This window comes from Ranitomeya variabilis, chromosome 5 (assembly GCF_051348905.1).
Source record: "Ranitomeya variabilis isolate aRanVar5 chromosome 5, aRanVar5.hap1, whole genome shotgun sequence".
Lineage (NCBI taxonomy): Eukaryota > Metazoa > Chordata > Amphibia > Anura > Dendrobatidae > Ranitomeya > Ranitomeya variabilis.
This window is the reverse complement of record NC_135236.1, coordinates 454,831,021-454,849,354: the sequence shown is the minus strand read 5'-3', so window position 1 is coordinate 454,849,354 and position 18,334 is coordinate 454,831,021.

Below are 18,334 nucleotides of genomic sequence, written 5' to 3'. Positions count from 1 at the left end.
GACAGTTGACTTTGTGGAACTTTCTCCCATCTCCCTACTGGATCTCTGGAGCTCAGCCACAGTGATCTTGGGGTTCTTCCTTTCCTCTCTCACCAAGGCTCTTCTCCCACGATTGCTCAGTTTAGCTGGATGGCCAGGTCTAGGAAGACTTCTGGTGCTCCCAAACTTCTTTCATTTAAGGATTATGCACTGTGCTCTTAGGAACCTTGAGTACTGCAGAAATTCTGTTGTAACCTTGGACAGATCTGTGCCTTGCCACAATTCTGTCTCTGAGCTCCTTGGCCAGTTTCTTTGACCTTATGATTCTCATTTGGTCTGACATGCACTGTGAGCTGTGAGGCCTTATATAGACAGGTGTGTGCCTTTCCAAATCAAGTCCTATCAGTTTAATTAAACACAAGTGGACTCCAATGAAGTTTTTTTTTATAAATATGTGGCTTTTCAAAAACAGCAGAAACAAAAGGATTCATAATAAAAGTCAACGACATACTTGCAATAATCTACACATTAAGGTCTTGAATTTGAAGCATTCCTTTATTCTGCATTAGTCCTACGGTTTATTATAACATTCATCTCTAGGAGCCAATATAGACAATATTTTAGAAAGGACAAGACTAATCATGGAAGAAGTCGGTGCACACTATTTGCTAAGCATCCTAGTGGAGAGTATCTATATAAATAATGGTGCAACATCTAAACATCTGCTTATGTTACTTCTGTTCAGATTTATATATTTATTATACCTGCTTATATTGCGCCAACATATTCCGCAGGGCTACATGACACATTTACTTAAATAATAATGAAACAAGATAAAGTGGAGGAACATCTGGTCAGCACCATTGCTTCAACTTCCATTTGTGCTTAAATGTCAAGCCTTGCTTCATCATACTTTTTTCATTGTTGTATGAGAGGTCTCAGACATTGATGAAAAGGACATATTAATCACTGAGATTTACAGCCTTTGAAGCATATGTACCCAGTTAGAATCACAATGTGGCTCCTTTTCCCCTTGCGAGTTTGGGCAAATGTCTATTTTCTGCTGCCTCGAGCACCACAGAACATGTTGTGGAGGAAAGAGTATCTTTGAACCAGCAAAGCATTAAATGTTTAATTAATTATAATGTTCCTAAAATACAGTTTTACATTACTTAACTCTTTAGGGTCTTGTGTCATTTCCAAAATTGTGGCTTTCCATACAGTTTCTCAACCTTTCCACTGTGCAGTATAAGAGTATAATATGTATATATATTGGAGAGGTTTGTACTCAGCTGCAGTTGAAGCAAACACATATGTTGAGGCAAGTTTATTTAAACTTGATAAACTACTCAGTATAGCAAAACAATGGAACAGCCTTTTCCAGCACAAAGTGAAAGCATAAAGTAAAAAGTCTATACAACATATAGTGGGTCCGCCCATTCAGGATAGTGTCCGATTTTGTAGGCCTTAGCACAGACCAACACACAGGAGATCCACACATCTCTAGGTCCGGACATTGAATGAGAGACTCGGCCTCCATTATATCTGCCAAACTACACCCCTGGGGTTGGGATATGTCAGCAGTCATTCCCACCCATCTCTTATGACTGCTTGTAAAATCCTGCCCCAGAATGGCCTAATAACTCTCTCAGCACTATATGTGCTGGAGCATGCTTCTGAGCTTACATCACCGCAGCTATGTATATCTTGTGAGGGGATGACTCACTCAGCTGCTACACCAGGTAGACACAGGAACCATACTGGTAGTAGTTCACCTGCCATCTTACATGCCCCCCTATGCCCAAAGCCAGAGGGCTTGGCATCTTCTGCATCAAACAGTGGACTCTCAACAGAGCGTCAGCATTGCCATGCAGTTTCCCTGGCCTTGTCTCCACATGGAAGTTAAATCCTGAAGTGCTAGGAACCACCTGGTCACTTGGGCATTGTTCCCCTTCTTCTCCTCATCCACTTCAGTGGGGCATGGTCTGACACTAGTCTGAACTTCCTTGCCTAAGATGTAGTACCTTAGAGTGTCCAACGCCCACTTGATAGCCAAACATTCCTTCTCCACTATGGAGTAATTATTTTCGCAGGTAGACAACTTCCGACTCAGATACATTATGGGGTGCTCTTCCCTGTTCACTTCTTGTGATAAGACTGTGACCAGCCCGACATGTGATGCATCTGTTTGGACCACAAACTCCTTGGAGAAATCCGGTGCCACCAGCACCGGCTGTTTATACAGGGCTAGCTTCAGTTCTTGGAAAGACTTATCAGCTTCTGGAGACCACTTAGCCATAGCTGACTTTGTCCTTTAAGGAGGTCCTTCAAAGAGGCGGCTACCATGGCGAAGTTCGGGATAAACCAGGAACGCTCTGACCTGTTTCTTTGAGAGGGGATGTGGCCAACCCTGGATTGCTTCAACTTTATTTATCTGTGGATTTATTTCACCCCTGCCTACAATATAGCCCAAGTATTTCGCTTGCTCCATTCCCAAGGCACATTTTTTCAGTTTTATGGAAAACCTTGCCTTCCGTAGAGTATCCAGTGTCGCCTGGACCTTGCTCAGATGGCTTCCCCAATCCTGGCTGAAGATCACAATGTCGTCCAGGTAGGTCGCTGCTTACCTCTTATGTGGAGCTAAGATCCGGTTCATGGCTCTCTGGAATGTGGCTAGAGTGCCTTGCAACCCAAACGGCATCCTTGTGTACTGGAAGCATCTATCCACCATTGAAAAGGCAGTCTTCTCCTTGGCATCTTGGGACATGGGAATATGAAAAAAACCTTTGGTGAGGTCAAGGGTAGTAATGTACCGAGCCGGCACTAGCCTCTCAACTAATTAATCGACACAGGGCATTGGGTATGCATCGAACTTAGAGTCCTCATTAAGTTTCCTATATTCATCACAAAACCGCCGTTCTCCATGCAGTTTTGGTACTAAGACTATTGGACTGAACCAGCCACTCTTGGACTCTTCAATGACTCCCAGGCTCAGCATCCGCTTTACCTCTTTCGAGATCACCTCTTGATGGGCTTTAGGAATCTAACATGGCTTCCAGTTGACCTGGACATGAGGCTCTGTCAGAATCTCATGCTCTATGACCTTTGTACAACCTAGCAGCTCCGAGAACAGGTATCTGTTCCGCTGTAGCAACTCTCGGCACTGTTGCTTTTGGGCACGTGACAGCATCTCTGCCACCTTAACTTCTTCAACATCAGCTTCAGGCTTTGCCACCAAACATGGAGCTTCCACAGGCTCCCTATTTCGCAATAGCTTAATCAGGTTGACATGGTATACCTGGTAGGGCTTCCTTCTCTCTGGTTTATTGGACTTTATAGTTGACATCTCCAACCTTTTCAACAATTTCATAGGGGCCCTGCCACTTGGACAGGAATTTGCTCTCCACCGTAGGTACCAGCACCAGTACTCGATCCCCAGGGTCAAAGTGTCTCACCCTCGCCGACCTATTGCACCCCCTCAACTGGAAATCAGCTTCCTCCGCTGAAGAAGAAATATTAATCAATTTAGATGCGAATTTAATTTGTAGCGTAGAGAACTGATTCCAATTGTAAGGTATTCTGGCCTTTTGAAGCTCACGAGTAGTGGATTGAAATAATTTCTGTTTATGCAAGGTTTCCTTAGACAGGTCTTTAAAAAAGGTTAAATGACCAAACGGAGAAGAGAGGAAGCTTGGCTCTTTTGAAATACCGAGTAGTGTATTTCTGACCCAGTTGGGGTAAAAAGAGACGATAACATCAGTAGCAACATCAGACGGAAAAGTAGATGGCCTGCAAATTCTAAAGACCTTCTCAATTAAGTTTTTCCCATGGGCATTAGGAATTAAATGAGAAACTAAGAAAGAGATGTAATCCCTTAACTGGAAAGACTAGACCGTTTTTGGAATCCCTCTGATCTTCACATTGTTTTTCTGTTTAAAGTCTTCAAGATTAGTTAGACTTTTTCTGAAGAAAGTAATATCTTTTTGAATGTTTTTCAATGAATCTGAGATTGTAGTAATGTTCTGATCTTTAGTAGGATATAAGGCCTCTTGAATTTTGAATGAGGAGACAATTTTCTTTGAGTTACATAAGGAGCCATTAGAAGCCCCATAGGATTTTGAAAGAGAAACATCCGCTATGCGCAATAACATATCTTTGAAGAGTTCTTTGATGAAACTCTCGGAAGCTTTGACTTTGTTTAAGTGTATAGAATCATCAGATTCCATTTCGATTTCAGACAATATTTTTGAGTTATCGTCATTATTAGTATTTTTCCCTGAATTATCTACTGAAGCTAGGAGGGCCTTACATATGTTGATCATAAATTTTTCTGTTGGGTTATCATCGGTTGCTTGAATATAATTTATCAATGAATTATTGCAATTACATTGCCCTTGTAATTGTCTCTGATTTAGTTTGACTGATTTAGCTTTTTGTTTACATTTTTCAAAAATTTCAGAATTTTCACAACCAGTTGCATGTTTTGAAGAAGAATATGAACATGAAAAAATGTCATCGGGAACCATGTCATCAGAAAAATAGTTACCTCTATAACCAAAAGAATCTGTATCATTATAAAACTCCTCAGAGTAATTATTCTCCAACTGTCCCGATGAGTCGAGGGATTCATCTGATTGATCAGATTTGTTTTCTATATCTTTGTGAGAAGAAACAAATTTGTCTGTGGAGAAGATATTTGTTGTTTCCTCAAAAATGTAGCAGAGTAAGGAGCTACATTAGAAAACTCTCCCAGATTGTAGTCTCTAGTAGTATGTGTGGATTTAGAAGGGGTACTCTCTTCAGGTAAAAATTTCAGATGCAGGCCTACATCTTTCCCATCAGATAAAAGCTTGGCCTCATTTGACATGTAAATTAGACATGTGCCCTTTAATGGTGTTACTTCTCAATATATTAGTTGACTGATGAAGTAGTTTTTTGCTTTTAAGTACTGGTATTTTACTCATTGTTTCTGATGATTGATCAGTAAGGCCATTTCTTTGGACTTTACTCTCCTTTATTTTGTTTGATGCATTTGAGAGGGTTTCCCTCTCATTGTCTCTGCATGATATTTGCTCTCTGAAAGCTTCACCTTCTGCCTGGTCATGAAGGGGTGTCACTGACTGATTTTGTAACCGTAAGACACTCCCCTCATCCTCCCTCTCTGCATTCAATGCCCATCCTCTTATACTGCCATTAACCCTTGGTATAAACACTGGCGCATCATATCTCAGACCCCCTGGGATCTGGAGAGCCGAGTAAACACTGCCGAGGCCATGCAGCTTTGAAGACAGTGACTCACCATCTGTTCCTATTTGCTGCGTCATGGCTTGCTGCGTCATGGCTGCAGTGATCACTGTGGTCCCTCTGCGCTTCTTCTTATAACTAGCAGCCTGTACCGGAGTCTGGATAGGAGCGGGAATCTTCGTCGCTTTAATTACCTCTCCCCTCCGTTGAGCCGCACCCCCGGAAAACACTGCGATCCCTCGGCTCATCTTGTCAGCTGGCATCGGAGCTTTTGAAAGGGCGGAAATCTCAGCTGCATCTCCATTTTCTTTTTTCTGCTGCGTCATTGTTTCAGGTTCTCTCATGTCCACCCGGTTTCTCCTCAGGACACCGTCAGCTGATAGTGGAGCCTCGGTAAGTGCAGGGAGCTTTACAGCTGATGACCGACGGGCGATCTGAGCACCATGAAGCCGCAACTCCGTCGGGTATTGGCAGGGATCCATATTATGAGGTAAAGGTTTATTCACCTTTACCTCAGAAGAAAGCAGGCCTCCATTAGATCTCCTCACACTGTCCCTCCGTTTCAATAAAGGAATTTTCTTGGATGAATTGTCTTTTTTCTTCTTATAACCCAGTCCAGGCATAATCTCACAGGTTTTATGACTAGGTATTCCACAATTAAGTATGCTTTGGGTAGCTGAAAATAGGGGATTTCCAGGAGCTATGCAAAAGCACGTCCACTCCTGTCGCCCGCAAACCACACCCCCCAGCTTGTAGCTTTCTACGTTCTCTAAGTTTGTCCTAGAGATGCATTATCTTGATAACTTTTTAAGTTATCTCACCTAAGTGAATTATGATAAGTTAACAATGCAAAAACCATTGACTAGAGATGAGCAGATCAAATTGGGGGACTCCAGTCCAGCATCCACATCAATGGTACCTAGAAAGGAGGCCCACAAATCTCTTACCCTTTGCGGTGGGCTTTTCATTAACCAGGGCCTTCATGTTATCATCTGTTCATCACGTCGCACAGATGATGTTGCACCATACCTGCCAAATCAAATGCCATCCCAGGGATGCCAGAAGTTAATAATGGGCCTTCAATCTAGATGCCAAGTACCACTGACCAGGACCCTGAACGAGATTACCGTGAATTGATCTGCTCATCTCTATCATTAAAGAGGTTGTGCCATTTTAATCAACAGATTTTGGAATAATAATAATTTTCAAAATTGGATATGTCAAAATAAAATGTTCCTGTGCTGAGATAATCTTATTAATGTGCCCCTGCTGTGTACTGTGTAAGGGCTGTGTCTGACCATACAGGGACATGGTCCGATCATACCACAGCTCCTGGGCAGGGGGGATGCAAAATAGTATACAGACATTACAGTATGGGATTGCTGCTGATTCTTTTTGTGAAGTAAAGCCTGTATCTGCCTGTTTTGAAACAATTTTTTACTTCAAAGAATCAGCTGTGATCCCCTGCTGTATTGTCTGTATACTTTCTCCCCCCCCCCCCCACCCAGGAGCTTTGGTATAATCCCTGCATAGTCAGACACAGCCATTACACAGTACACAGCAGGGGCACATGCATAAGATTATCTCAGCACAGGAACATTATTTTTAAACACATCCAATTGTGGAAATTATTATTATTCCAAGATGTATTGATTAAAACCAACTTTTGTTCCTGGGAAAACCCCTTTAACTGATCTCAAGTTAGATTACACTTTCCTTCTCTGTAATATTCTAGTTCTATGTTATCAAATTTATTTTAGCTATGGCAACATCTGTAGTTGAAAACCCGTTTGCACCTTTTCTATTGGGGACCATAAACTTAAAGGGGTTGTCCCTTCTTAACCCCTTCCCGACATTTGACGTACTATCCCGTCGAGGTGGGGTGGGCCCGTATGACCGCCGACGGGATAGTACGTCATAGCCGATCGGCCGCGCTCACGGGGGGAGCGCGGCCGATCGCGGCCGGGTGTCGGCTGCATATCGCAGCTGACATCCGGCACTATGTGCCAGGAGCGGTCACGGACCGCCCCCGGCACATTAACCCCCGGCACACCGCGATCAAACATGATCGCGATGTGCCGGCGATGCAGGGAAGCATCGCGCAGGGAGAGGGCTCCCTGCGGGCTTCCCTGAGCCCCCCGCAGCAACGCGATGTGATCGCGTTGCTGCGAGGGTCTTACCTCCCTCCCTGCCTGCTCCAGACCCGGATCCAAGATGGCCGCGGATCCGGGTCCTGCAGGGAGGGAGGTGGCTTCACAGACGCCTGCTCAGAGCAGGCACTGTGAAGCAGCCTGCACTTCAATCAGATCGGTGATCTGTCAGAGTGCTATGCAAACTGACAGATCACCGATCTGTATTGTCCCCCCCTGGGGCAAAGTAAAAAAGTAAAAAAAAAAATTTCCAAATGTGTAAAAAAAAATAAAAAAAAATATTCCAAAATAATGAAAAAAAAAAAAAAATATTATTCCCATAAATACATTTCTTTATCTAAATAAAAAAAAAAAACAATAAAAGTACACATATTTAGTATCGCCACGTCCGTAACGACCCAACCTATAAAACTGCCACACTAGTTAACCCCTTCAGTAAACACCGTAAGAAAAAAAAAAAAAAACGAGGCAAAAAACAACGCTTTATTACCATACCGTCGAACAAAAAGTGGAATAACACGCGATCAAAAAGACTGATATAAATATCCATGGTACCGCTGAAAACGTCATCTTGTCCCGCAAAAAACAAGCCACCATACAGCATCATCAGCAAAAAAATAAAAAAGTTATAGTCCTGAGAATAAAGCGATACCAAAATAATTATTTTTTCTATAAAATAGTTTTTATCGTATAAAAGCGCCAAAACATAAAAAAAATGATATAAATGAGATATCGCTGTAATCGTACTGACCCGACGAATAAAACTGCTTTATCAATTTTAACAAACCCGGAACGGTATAAACGCCTCTCCCAAAAGAAATTCATGAATAGCAGGTTTTTGGTCATTCTGCCTCACAAAAATCGGAATAAAAAGCGATCAAAAACGGTCACGTGTCCGAAAATGTTACCAATAAAAACGTCAACTCGTCCCGCAAAAAACAAGACCTCACATGACTCTGTGGAGCAAATGTGGAAAAATTATAGGTCTCAAAATGTGGAGACGCAAAAACTTTTTTGCTATAAAAAGCGTCGCTGGTTTCACACTTCCGTTTTTGTCTGCAGCGTTTTTTGCACAAAAAAACGCATGCGTTTTTTCCCTATATTTAACATTGAAAACGCATGCGGTTTTTTTGTACGCGTTTGGTCGCGTTTTCAAACGCATGCGTTTTTTTTCTGCATGCGTTCATTTTCAGAAATACAACCTGCAGTATTTTCTTGCGTTTTTAAGCACATGCGTTTGTTTGCGTTAAAAACGCATGCATTTTTATCGAAAAAAACAGAAAACACACTGAAAAGCCACCCACCACCATCAAGGTGATAAAGGGATCCAAACCCTAACCCTAACTCTACCCCTAACCTCACCCCTAACCGTTTAATGAACATTTTCTGACAGTCATAGTGCCACGTATTTCAGTGCCACGTATTTCAGTGCCACGTATTTCAGTGCCACGTATTTCAGTGCCATGTATTTCAGTGCCACGTATCACGTATTTCAGTGGCACGTGTTTCAGTGCCACGTATTTCAGTGCCACGTATCACGTATTTCAGTGCCACATATTTTAGTACCACGTATTTCAGTTGCACGTATTTCAGTGCCACGTATTTCAGTGCCACGTATTTCAGTGCCACGTATCACGTATTTCAGTGCCACGTGTTTCAGTGCCACGTATTTAAGTGCCACGTATCACATATTTCAGTGCCACGTATTTCAGTGCCACGTATTTCAGTGCCACGTATTTCAGTGCCACGTATTTCAGTGCCACGTATTTAAGTGCCACATATCACATATTTCAGTGCCACTTATTTAAGTGCCACGTATTTCAGTGCCACGTATTTCAGTGCCACGTATTTCAGTGCCACGTATTTCAGTGCCACGTGTTTCAGTGCCACGTATTTAAGTGCCACGTATCACGTATTTCAGTGCCACGTATTTCAGTGCCACGTATTTCAGTGCCACGTATTTCAGTGCCACGTATTTCAGTGCCACGTATTTCAGTGCCACGTATTTAAGTGCCACATATCACATATTTCAGTGCCACTTATTTAAGTGCCACGTATTTCAGTGCCACGTATTTCAGTGCCACGTATTTCAGTGCCACGTATTTCAGTGCCACGTGTTTCAGTGCCACGTATTTAAGTGCCACGTATCACGTATTTCAGTGCCACGTATTTCAGTGCCACGTATTTCAGTGCCACGTATTTCAGTGCCACGTATTTCAGTGCCACGTATTTCAGTGCCACGTATTTCAGTCACGTTTAGGGTTAGGGTTAGGGTTAGGGGTAGGGTTAGGGTTAGGGCTAGGGTTGGAGGTAAAGTTAGGGTTGGGGCTAAAGTTAGGGTTGGGGCTAAAGTTAGGGTTAGGGTTTGGATTACATTTACGTTTGGATTAGGGTTGGGATTAGAATTATGGGTGTGTCAGGGCTAGGGGTGTGGTTAGGGTTACCGTTGGGATTAGGGTTAGGGGTGTGTTTGGGTTAGGGTTTCAGGTAGAATTGGGGGGTTTCCACTGTCCAGGCACATCAGGGGCTCTCCAAGCGCGACATGGCGTCCAATCTCAATTCCAGCCAATTCTGCGTTGAAAAAGTAAAACAGTGCTCCTTCCCTTCCGAGCTCTCCCGTGCGCCCAAAAAGGGGTTTACCCCAACATATGTGTTATCAGCGTACTCGGGACAAATTGAACAACAACTTCTGGGGTCCAAGTTCTCTTGTTATCCTTAGGAAAATAAAAATTTGGGGGGCTAAAAATCATTTTTGTGGGAAAAAAAAGATGTTTTATTTTCACGGCTCTGCATTATAAACTGTAGTGAAACACTTGGGGGTTCAAAGTTCTCACAACACATCTAGATAAGTTCCTTGGGAGGTCTAGTTTCCAATATGGGGTCACTTGTGGGGGGTTTGTACTGTTTGGGTACATCAGGGGCTCTGCAAATGCAACGTGACGCCTGCAGACCAATCCATTTAAGGCTGCATTCCAAATGGCGCTCCTTCCCTTCCGAGCTCTGTCATGCGCCCAAACAGTGGTTCCCCCCGACATATGGGGTATCAGCGTACTCAGGACAAATTGGACAACAACTTTTGGGGTCTAATTTATCCTGTTACCCTTGTGAAAATACAAAACTGGGGGCTAAAAAATCATTTTTGTGAAAAAAAAAAAAGAATTTTTATTTTCACGGCTTTGCGCTATAAACTTTAGTGAAACACTTGGGGGTTCAAAGTTCTCAAAACACATCTAGATAAGTTCCTTGGGAGGTCTAGTTTCCAATATGGGGTCACTTGTGGGGGGTTTGTACTGTTTGGGTACATCAGGGGCTCTGCAAATGCAACGTGACGGCTGCTGACCAATCCATTTAAGTCTGCATTCCAAATGGCGCTCCTTCCCTTCCGAGCTCTGTCATGCGCCCAAACAGTGGTTCCCCCCCACATATGGGGTATCAGCGTACTCAGGACAAATTGGAAAACAAATTTTGGGGTCCAATTTATTCTGTTACCCTTGTAAAAATACAAAGCTGGGGGCTAAAAAATCATTTTTGAGAAAAAAAAAAAAAATTATTTTCACGGCTCTGCGTTATAATCTGTAGTGAAACACTTGGGGGTTCAAAGCTCTCAAAACACATCTAGATAAGTTCCTTAGGGGGTCTACTTTCCAAAATGGTGTCACTTGTAGGGAGTTTCAATGTTTAGGCACATCAGGGGCTCTCCAAACGCAACATGGCGTCCCATCTCAATTCCAGTCAATTTTGCATTGAAAAGTCAAATGGCGCTCCTTCCCTTCCAAGCTCTGCCATGCGCCCAAACAATGGTTTACACCCACATATGGGGTATCAGCGTACTCAGGACAAATTGCACAACATTTTTTGGGGTCCAATTTCTTCTCTTACCCTTGGGAAAATAAAAAATTGGGGGCAAAAAGATCATTTTTGTGAAAAAAATATGATTTTTTATTTTTACGGCTCTGCATTATAAACTTCTGTGAAGCACTTGGTGGGTCAAAGTGCTCACCACACATCTAGATAAGTTCCTTAGGGGGTCTACTTTCCAAAATGGTGTCACTTGTAGGGAGTTTCAATGTTTAGGCACATCAGGGGCTCTCCAAACGCAACATGGCGTCCCATCTCAATTCCAGTCAATTTTGCATTGAAAAGTCAAATGGCGCTCCTTCCCTTCCAAGCTCTGCCATGTGCCCAAACAATGGTTTACACCCACATATGGGGTATCAGCGTACTCAGGACAAATTGCACAACATTTTTTGGGGTCCAATTTCTTCTCTTACCCTTGGGAAAATAAAAAATTGGGGGCGAAAAGATCATTTTTGTGAAAAAATATGATTTTTTATTTTTACGGCTCTGCATTATAAACTTCTGTGAAGCACTTGGTGGGTCAAAGTGCTCACCACACATCTAGATAAGTTCCTTAGGGGGTCTACTTTCCAAAATGGTGTCACTTGTAGGGAGTTTCAATGTTTAGGCACATCAGGGGCTCTCCAAACGCAACATGGCGTCCCATCTCAATTCCAGTCAATTTTGCATTGAAAAGTCAAATGGCGCTCCTTCCCTTCCAAGCTCTGCCATGCGCCCAAACAATGGTTTACACCCACATATGGGGTATCAGCGTACTCAGGACAAATTGCACAACATTTTTTGGGGTCCAATTTCTTCTCTTACCCTTGGGAAAATAAAAAATTGGGGGCAAAAAGATCATTTTTGTGAAAAAAATATGATTTTTTATTTTTACGGCTCTGCATTATAAACTTCTGTGAAGCACTTGGTGGGTCAAAGTGCTCACCACACATCTAGATAAGTTCCTTAGGGGGTCTACTTTCCAAAATGGTGTCACTTGTAGGGAGTTTCAATGTTTAGGCACATCAGGGGCTCTCCAAACGCAACATGGCGTCCCATCTCAATTCCAGTCAATTTTGCATTGAAAAGTCAAATGGCGCTCCTTCCCTTCCAAGCTCTGCCATGCGCCCAAACAATGGTTTACACCCACATATGGGGTATCAGCGTACTCAGGACAAATTGCACAACATTTTTTGGGGTCCAATTTCTTCTCTTACCCTTGGGAAAATAAAAAATTGGGGGCGAAAAGATCATTTTTGTGAAAAAATATGATTTTTTATTTTTACGGCTCTGCATTATAAACTTCTGTGAAGCACTTGGTGGGTCAAAGTGCTCACCACACATCTAGATAAGTTCCTTAGGGGGTCTACTTTCCAAAATGGTGTCACTTGTAGGGAGTTTCAATGTTTAGGCACATCAGGGGCTCTCCAAACGCAACATGGCGTCCCATCTCAATTCCAGTCAATTTTGCATTGAAAAGTCAAATGGTGCTCCTTCCCTTCCAAGCTCTGCCATGCGCCCAAACAATGGTTTACACCCACATATGGGGTATCATCGTACTCAGGACAAATTGCACAACATTTTTTGGGGTCCAATTTCTTCTCTTACCCTTGGGAAAATAAAAAATTGGGGGCGAAAAGATCATTTTTGTGAAAAAATATGATTTTTTATTTTTACGGCTCTGCATTATAAACTTCTGTGAAGCACTTGGTGGGTCAAAGTGCTCACCACACATCTAGATAAGTTCCTTAGGGGGTCTACTTTCCAAAATGGTGTCACTTGTAGGGAGTTTCAATGTTTAGGCACATCAGGGGCTCTCCAAACGCAACATGGCGTCCCATCTCAATTCCAGTCAATTTTGCATTGAAAAGTCAAATGGCGCTCCTTCCCTTCCAAGCTCTGCCATGCGCCCAAACAATGGTTTACACCCACATATGGGGTATCAGCGTACTCAGGACAAATTGCACAACATTTTTTGGGGTCCAATTTCTTCTCTTACCCTTGGGAAAATAAAAAATTGGGGGCGAAAAGATCATTTTTGTGAAAAAATATGATTTTTTATTTTTACGGCTCTGCATTATAAACTTCTGTGAAGCACTTGGTGGGTCAAAGTGCTCACCACACATCTAGATAAGTTCCTTAGGGGGTCTACTTTCCAAAATGGTGTCACTTGTAGGGAGTTTCAATGTTTAGGCACATCAGGGGCTCTCCAAACGCAACATGGCGTCCCATCTCAATTCCAGTCAATTTTGCATTGAAAAGTCAAATGGCGCTCCTTCCCTTCCAAGCTCTGCCATGCGCCTAAACAATGGTTTACACCCACATATGGGGTATCATCGTACTCAGGACAAATTGTACAACAACTTTGGGGGTCCATTTTCTCCTGTTACCCTTGGTAAAATAAAACAAATTGGAGCTGAAATAAATTTTGTGTGAAAAAAAGTTAAATGTTCATTTTTATTTAAACATTCCAAAAATTCCTGTGAAACACCTGAAGGGTTAATAAACTTCTTGAATGTGGTTTTGAGCACCTTGAGGGGTGCAGTTTTTAGAATGGTGTCACACTTGAGTATTTTCTATCATATAGACCCCTCAAAATGACTTCAAATGAGATGTGGTCCCTAAAAAAAAATGGTGTTGTAAAAATGAGAAATTGCTGGTCAACTTTTAACCCTTATAACTCCGTCACAAAAAAAAATTTTGGTTCCAAAATTGTACTGATGTAAAGTAGACATGTGGGAAATGTTACTTATTAAGTATTTTGCGTGACATATGTCTGTGATTTAAGGGCACAAAAATTCAAAGTTGGAAAATTGCAAAATTTTCAAAATTTTCGCCAAATTTCCATTTTTTTCACAAATAAACGCAAGTTATATCGAATAAATTTTACCTTTAACATGAAGTACAATATGTCACGAGAAAACAATGTCAGAATCGCCAAGATCCGTCAAAGCGTTCCAGAGTTATAGCCTCATAAAGGGACAGTGGTCAGAATTGTAAAAATTGGCCCGGTCATTAACGTGCAAACCACCCTTGGGGGTGAAGGGGTTAAACTAAATGTTATTCCCCGATAAAATTATAAAGCCTATACTCACCTCCCATGCCGAATCCATTCCTGATGTGTAGACAGTCACGGTCCCGGGTCTGTGAAGAATGAAACATGATGCCAGGTGCCCAATCAGCACTGGAGTCACTGTCTCCACCTTCAGACAACCTGAACATGAAGAGGAAGCCAGACATCAGCTGTAGCCCGGACTTCCTCTTCATATTCAGCTAGCGCTGATTGGGTGCCGGGCATCACGTATCATTCCATTGCATCACAGCCACTGGACCACAAGTGTCAACACCGCTGGAACAGCGCCTGCACGGGAGGTGAGTATAGGCTTTATTATTTTGCTAGCTGAAGAGCCCGGTCTTGCCCGGGCATAGTAACTAACTGTGGTTAGTTATTACAAATAACGGCGGCAGTTAAGGGACCTTATTCCTCCGGCATCTCATACTTTTTACATAGCTTCCTCCTGCACCTTACACTCCTCCTTTATACATAGCAATTTTCTGCAGCACAGCTTTTATATACACACAGTGGCAGGCAGTGTCACTGGGCAGACAGTGCTGCCCCGTCCCCTCCATGCCAGCAGTGGCCCTCCACTGCTCTCAGGTCATTCCCATTAACCACTATTAGATCTGCGGGGACCCGTAGTGGGGCACAGGTGTGACTTACACTTTCTGCACGGGTTGGTGCCTCTTCCAGCTGGCATGCATGATGTTGGTGTTCATGTTGCTGCTCTTTTCCCGTGCAGACCCACAGCAGTGGCTCCGCCTGTGTGTGGTGGGTTTCTTGCAGCTGGTGCACTGATCCAATCACGAGTCTGGAGATTTTCTGGGCTTTATGTCCCAATCAGCTCATTGAAAAAAGAGAAAAAACAAGGCGCCCCCAATGTGTCACACTGTTTAAAAAACACACATACAGTCCTTTGTAGGGAATGTGCTCACCTATTGGTGTTGTGAAACTGGGTCACAACTCCCAAGAAGGCATAATCGTAGCAGCAGGTCTCCACAAGAATCCAAAGGGATGCTGGAGGTAATAGTCTTAGGCGAACTGAAGACCGCGCACACGAGGTAGATTTAAGGTGGTTTATTGAAGCCTACGCATTTCAAGAGATAGCTCTTGAAACGCGTAGGCTTCAATAAACCACCTTAAATCAGCTCATTGGCAGTGGTGAGCAGCGCAGACAGAGTGAAACTCCCGAGAGGGTCCGTCACTGCTTCCAGAGAGGATGGTACTGCCCTGCACCACCTGCTGCTGCTTTTTTTCTCTCTTCCCTGCCTGAACTCTCTGTAGATGCGAGATCCTGGGCAGCTAAAGGATCCGTGATGATGTCACGACCATGTGACCAGTCACGTGCTTGGGGGGAGGAGTCAGATGCAGTGCTGTGCTGCTGCTGTAGTAGAAGTGTCAGCTCATGCCACAAAGCAGGGTCTTATATCACATTAGTGGGGGAAGTATAGTAACCCAGTATATATGGGATTAGAGGGTCTCTGCTGCAGAGCTGCGTGTGCAATGTATGTGAGGCCAAGCTGTGTGTCACAACTGTTGTCGGGTGTCCCTAGACAAAAGGCTCTTTCCCTGTGGCTATGCGGTGTGAGCGGGGTTCTGTGGAGTGGGCGGGGCTTGATACATACACACACACATACATACACTCAGCTTTATATATATAGATAGGGGCCGAATAGTGGACAACCCCCTTACAGTTACTCTTCCGCCCATAGCGTTTTATTTTGTGCTATGTTTTCATGTAGACAATAGCACAGATTTGCTTGTAGGTTTGCTGATGAGAAACTTCAAAAATAGAAACATTATGCTCAACATTCCCCCTGGAGCTTCTGTGGCTGCCTACCCTAGTCTACTGACAGTTTCTTTTCCCTTGTGCCTCCTGCAATGGCATCTCTTTCCATATGACTGCTACAAATGGTAGAGGAAAAAGATTTTTTTCCATACTTGCTAATTTTGACTTCTTGATTAAGCTCCAGAGTGAAAATCCACAAGTCTACAATGAATCCGTAACAACTTGACGTGCTGCAGATGTGACAATCCCCACCGCGTGCCAGTTTAAAAACAATCTAAAACAGTGTGAATTTTCTAACTCTCAATCCAAATAGCAAATATGCAGCGTATATGCTATATGTGACTGCAGTCTAAATCGCATTTTCTACAGGTCCTACACAGAATACATTTCTAAAATGAAAACAGGAAGTCTGTAAACTATCCAAATATCTACAAGTTCATTTTCATTGAGATAATTTCTTTTTTCCAAACATAAATGATACCATTTGTTATACTCATTGATATTAACTACTAGGGTTGAGCGAAACAGGTCGATCATTTTCAAAAGTCGCCGACTTTTGGCTAAGTCGGCGTCTCATGAAACCCGATCCGACCCCTGTGCTTGTCGGCCATGCGGTACGCGACTTTCGCGCCAAAGTCGCGTTTCAATGACGCGAAAAGCGCCATTTCTCAGCCAATGAAGGTGAACGCAGAGTGTGGGCAGCGTGATGACATAGATCCTGGTCCCCACCATCTTAGAGAAGGGCATTGCAGTGATTGGCTTGCTGTCTGCGGCGTCACAGGGGCTATAAAGGGGCGTTCCCGCCGACCGCCATCTTACTGCTGCTAATCTGAGCTTAGGGAGAGGTTGCTGCCGCTTCGTCAGAAGCAGGGATAGTGATAGGCAGGGTCCACTAACCACCAAACCGCTTGTGCTGTAGCGATTTCCACTGTCCAACACCACCTTCGGTGTGCAGGAACAGTGGAAGCTATTTTTTTTTTTTTTTCCTCAGCGCTGTAGCTCATTGGGCTGCCCTAGAAGGCTCCGTGATAGCTGTATTGCTGTGTGTACGCCACTGTGGAAACCAACTGCTTTTTTCAAAGCACATATCCTCTTGTTCCTTCCTTTCTGCACAGCTATCTTTTTTGTTTGTCCACACTTTTTATTTAATTTGTGCATCAGTCCACTCCTATTGCTGCCTGCCATACCTGGCTTACATTACTGCAGGGAGATAGTAATTGTAGGACAGTCCCTGTTTTTTTTTTTTTTTTTTTTTTTTTGTGGGAGATTAAGATTGGCATTTCTGCTACAGTGCCATCCCTGTGTGTGCCATCTCTCACTGAGTGGGCCATAGAAAGCCTATTTATTTTTTCCATGATTTGTGTTCTAAATTCTACCTCAACACAAAAACACTACATCAATCAGTGGTAGAAAAATATTGGCCTCAGTCAGGGCTTGTGTGCCACTGCTGTGTGTGCTATCTCTTATTCAGTGGGCTATAGAAAGCCTATTTATTTATTTATTTTTTTTCTTATTATTTGGTTTCTAAAGTCTCCCTGAAAAAAAAATAAATAAATAAAAAAACAGTGGGAGAGTAATATTGCCCTTTCAGCTTGTGTGCCAGTCTTGACTCCTGGGTGTGCCACCTCTCTCTCTAATTGTGGGCCATAGAAAGCCTTTTTTTTTTTTTTTTAAATATTATTGGGTTTCTAAAGTCTCCCTTAAAAAACAAAAAATACATAAAAAACAGTGGGAGAGTAATATTGCCCTTTCAGCTTGTGTGCCAGTCTTGACTCCTGGGTGTGCCACCTCTCTCTCTCATTCAGTGGGCCATAGAAAGCCTTTTTTTTTTTTTTTTTAAATATTATTGGGTTTCTAAAGTCTCCCTTAAAAAACAAAAAATACATAAAAAAACAGTGGGAGAGTAATATTGCCCTTTCAGCTTGTGTGCCAGTCTTGACTCCTGGGTGTGCCACCTCTCTCTCTCATTCAGTGGGCCATAGAAAGGCTATTTATTTTTTTGGTTTTTTTAATATTATTTGGTTTCTAAAGTCTCCCTGAAAAAAAAAAAACATAAAAAAACAGTGGGAGAGTAATATTGCCCTTTCAGCTTGTGTGCCAGTCTTGACTCCTGGGTGTGCCACCTCTCTCTCTCATTCAGTGGGCCATAGAAAGGCTATTTATTTTTTTGGTTTTTTTAATATTATTTGGTTTCTAAAGTCTCCCTGAAAATAAAAAAAAAAAAACTTAAAAAAACAGTGGGAGAGTAATATTGCCCTTTCAGCTTGTGCGCCAGTC